This window comes from Chiloscyllium plagiosum, chromosome 29 (genome assembly GCF_004010195.1).
Source record: "Chiloscyllium plagiosum isolate BGI_BamShark_2017 chromosome 29, ASM401019v2, whole genome shotgun sequence".
NCBI lineage: Eukaryota > Metazoa > Chordata > Chondrichthyes > Orectolobiformes > Hemiscylliidae > Chiloscyllium > Chiloscyllium plagiosum.
The window spans coordinates 21,493,191-21,497,672 of NC_057738.1; the positions used below are offsets into that span (position 1 = coordinate 21,493,191).

General features: G+C 41.5%; 1 long non-coding RNA gene across 1 annotated transcript; it reads left to right on the forward strand.

Moving 5' to 3' along the window:
• The first annotated feature begins 1,010 nt into the window (after positions 1-1,010).
• LOC122564289 lies at positions 1,011-3,352 on the forward strand. The gene is made up of 3 exons (XR_006315859.1): positions 1,011-1,189; positions 2,597-2,638; positions 3,323-3,352. It is a non-coding gene; the product is annotated as an uncharacterized LOC122564289 (long non-coding RNA).
• Positions 3,353-4,482: the final 1,130 nt, after the last annotated feature.

The following is a 4,482-nucleotide window of genomic DNA, read 5'->3' on the forward strand; positions in this document are numbered from 1 at the left end:
GAAATGGCCTTGTTACAAATATCAGAAATATAGATTTGACCCTTCCTCAGTTAACAGCAACTTGCAGATATTTGAATTCGGTGAAGTGCCATCCTGTTTACATTTTAGAGTTTCTTCTTCAGAGAACATGGCTGGAGATGGTTTTATTTTCAGCAAACTTGGAAATTCCCTCAATGCTTTCGTTCTGACTCACTTGGGAAAATGCAATAATGTTTGAGCTCCACTACTCCCCCCCGTAGCCACAAAAGTCAATGAGTTAATCAGATTACCTCAATTTACCTGTCTGATAGAATCAAGTTAACACAAACACTGACACAGGTTCCTATATTTAACAAGAACTGCTACATCTCAAATAAATAAGTTCTAGCTGCTCGTAAACAAAATGCTGAACTATCAATCTACAACTGCTAGTTGGAATACTAACCCTCCTTTTAAAATCTCCATGTACACAGCTAGACAAACAAACAAACAAACCCCATTGAGCCCTGGCAGCACTTGGCACCTGCATGTTTAACCTGAGCTTGCACAGCAAGAACTTCAGTGTGAGTCTACTGCGGCATTTGAGCAATACACGGTTTCTATCAATGCTGCAATGGAAGTCAATACATTGGGTAGCAGGTGCTTTATCATGGTTAGGTTGGAAAATGTTTTCTTGGAATTGGCTGTGACTTCCACACTGGAAAGGATAAAATCCAACCTCCTCGCAACACCTGTATCAAGTTGTTGTCAGACCCCTCCCTTATCTTCATTGGCATAAGGCTTCTGATGTGTATGACCATGATGAGACACTCTAATGAAGTCCTCATCTGAGCTCTGTGCAGCATAAAGCCTGGTGACTCATCATGTGCTCACCCTGCCTATGAGGTGCTCCATCAGTGGTCTCTCTCTCTCTAATGAGAGAGCAGCCCTATGGTCTGGTATGACTATGATGACTTAACATGCGGTGATAAGCAGAGTTGGTGACTATGAGTGTCAGATTATGTGTTGGTGTTTCTTTCTCACAGGCGTATTCTTCCTTTGGGCCTTCATTCTCAGGCACCCACTGGCTAGCCAGATAGATGTTCATGTGCCTCCGGAAGCATAAATGCACAACAGGAAATTTAGAGTGAGGGAAGATCGGGGTAAGTGGAAAGTTACAGATGCCTGAACACAACATTGTCAGACTGACGTTCAAGCCAGACTCGAATCAGTTAAGTGAAACCTCTCTGAAATTCTTCTAACATGTTTACGTTCTTTCTTAAATAAGGCAACGAAAACTGTACACAACAATGCCATGTAAAACTGTACCAAAACATCCTTATTGTTATATTCCATTCTGCTTATGATATAAAAATGTTCCATTTGCCATCCTAATGAATTGGTATACCTACAAAATAACTTTTTGTGATTCATATGCTGGGACATTCCAAAGCCCCTGTACCCCAGGTTCTGCAACCTCTTTCCATTTAACTGCTATACTGATGTTCTGTTGTTCCTTTCAAAGTGATACGTTCACGTTTACTTACTATTGGGCAAATTGCTATTGCCTCTCCTCAAGGTCCCACAAAGACAGAGGACAGTCTCAGTGAATGTGTTGCAATGTGTTTGTGTAATGTAACTATTAAAACTGCATATGTAGTAGTATAGACCATCTCAGTCTCTTGCAGAGATCTACAACTTCACAGATGCCACTCTTCAGCCAAATTGATTCACACCACATGATACCTAAAAATGATTGGAGACACCGGATACTGCAAAGGCTATGAGCCCTGACAACATTTTGACAATAGTACTGAAGACGTGTGCTTGAGAACTTGCTGAGCCTGTAGCCAAGTTGCTCCAGTACAGCTGCAACACCACATCTGCCTGACAATTAGGAAAATTGCCCAATTATGTCCTTTACACAAAAAAGCAAGACAAATCCGCCAGGCCAGTTATAGCCCCATCTTTCTACTCTCAATCATCAGTTAAGTAATGGAAGGCATCATTAACAGAGTTATCAATTAGTACTTGCTCAGCAATAACCTGCTCAGTCACCCCCAGTTTGGGTTCCACCAGGACCACTCAGCTCCTGACCTCATTACAGCCTTGGTACAAACATGGACAAAAGAGCTGATCTCCCAAAAATGAGAGTGACTACCCTTGACATCAAGGCCACATTTGACTGCACGTGGCACCAAGGAACCCTGGCATAACTGGAGTCAATGGGAATCAGAGGGAAAACATTCCAATGTTTAGAGTCATAATTGCCACAAAGGAAGATGGTTATGGTTACTGGAGGTTAGTCATCTCAACTCCAGGATATCTCCCCTCTCCAAATCCTACACTAAGTCCTTGAATGGTTCATTTGAGTAGCAGGAGACTTTTACTCTAGCTTGCTCTTCCATTGTTTAGATTTTTATTTGCTGTGAAACAACTCCACATGTTGGAGCCAGAATGTACCTCATCTTCAAGAGATGTAAGTTAACTTTAAGAAGTGCAAATTATCTTTAAGTGGTGCTAGCTTGACACAACCCTGGGTCTATTAATAAGCAAGTGACCATTCAGTACTAGATGTTGATGATAATCATGGAAATTATTATGAAAATGCCTAATTTCAATTTTTCCTATATTTCAGGAATGCAACGTTTAAGTTGGGAATTAAAGTGTTAAATTGAAGGTAAGTGGAGGGGAGAAAAAAAAACCTGAGTTTGGGCGATTGATAAACAAACTTAGAGTAATGGTTCCATTGTATACTTAAGAATTAGAAGCAACGGAGCTATAAAGCAGCAGGTTGGCCCATTTAGGTGGGGACCTGAAGACAGTCAGTCTGAGGAGAATTGGTCTGACTTTGTTAGCGATGTGAATTATTCATTTAATTCCCAAGATGAAAGAAGCATGGAAGTACAGCTTATAAAGAGAAGTTCTAAAAGCATCTATGCATATTTCAGAAGATTAGGTTGGGAAATGTGGATGAAGGGTTTGAATCTCTATCTGGGACATCACATTGGTACCATGCTACCATGGGGATAGGCTGCAGGGGAGATAGTCTATTGTTTTGGGTTTAACTATATATTTTTGAACAGACAGAGGCAGAGAGAGAGAGAGAGAGAAAGATGCCAGCAATTTGTGCTAGAAAACAGCTGAGACCAATTCATAGAACCTATACAGTCTGGAAGCAGGTCATTTAGCTCATCAAGTCCATACTGACCCTCTGAAGAACATCCCACCTAGACCCACCTCCCTGTCCCATCCCTATAACCCTGCATTCCCTATGGCTAATATACCTAGCTTGCACATATCTAGACACTATAGGCATTTTAGCATGACCAATCCACCTAACCTGCACATCTTTGAACTGTAGGAGGAAACTGGAGAACTCAGAGGAAACCCACGCAGACATGGGGAGAATGTATTAACTCCACAGTCACCTGAGAGTGGAATCAACCCAGGCCCCTGGCACTGTGAGACTGCAGTATCTGAAGAAAGGTTACGCCTGAAATATCAACTTGTCCACCTCCTGATGCTACCTGGCTTGCTGTGTTCTACTGTACTAACTACTGAGCCATTGTGCTGCCAATAAATGCAAATGATTGCAAATGGCTATCAGAAACAAGGATATTTTCTGATTCTTGAGTCACTAAGCAAGAAGGCAATAATCCCAAGCTAGAGCAAGGATGTCCATAATTGTGAGGTCTTTAATGAGAATCAGTTGATTGATTGGCTGCATGCTAAGGATGGAATTATGCCGTGGAAATCTCATACCTTGGAGTATCACAGAACATGGAAGGTAATCAAAGTGAATTCCTGAGAGCTGTGGCACACTTTATTTCTGGGAGAAGTGGGAATAAATAAGGAAACTGGGTGAAATTAAAAATAGAATAGGATGGGGTAGGATCATTTTTTGTGTTTGTAGAATAAATGTTTAAGGAATTATGTCATGTTAAAAATGATTTTATTTAGTGTACATTTTTGATTTAAGCATACCACCTTGTGGCATTGTAAGTTTTTTGGTAATTACTGGTAATATGTTTTTGTAATTTGCCACCCAGGTAAATAGTGCGGTGAAGAAGGCATATGGCGTACTGGCTTTTATTGGTAGAGGAATTGAGTTCCGGAACCCTGAGGTCATGTTGCAGTTTTATAAGACTCTGGTGCAGCCTCATCTGGAGTATTGTGTGCAGTTTTGGTCGCCATACTATAGGAAGGATGTGGTGGCACTGGAACGGGTGCAGAGGAGGTTTACCAGGATGTTGCCTGGTATGGTAGGAAGATCGTATGAGGAAAGGCTGAGGCACTTGGGCTGTTTTCATTGGCGAAAAGAAGGTTTAGGGGTGACTTGATAGAGGTGTACAAGATGATTAGGGGTTTAGATAGGGTTGACCATGAGAACCTTTTTCCACGTATGGAGTCAGCTATTACGAGGGAGCATAGCTTTAAATTAAGGGGTGGTTGGTATAGGACAAATGTTAGGGGTAGATTCTTTACTCAGCGAGTTGTGAGTTCATGGAATGCCCTGCCAGT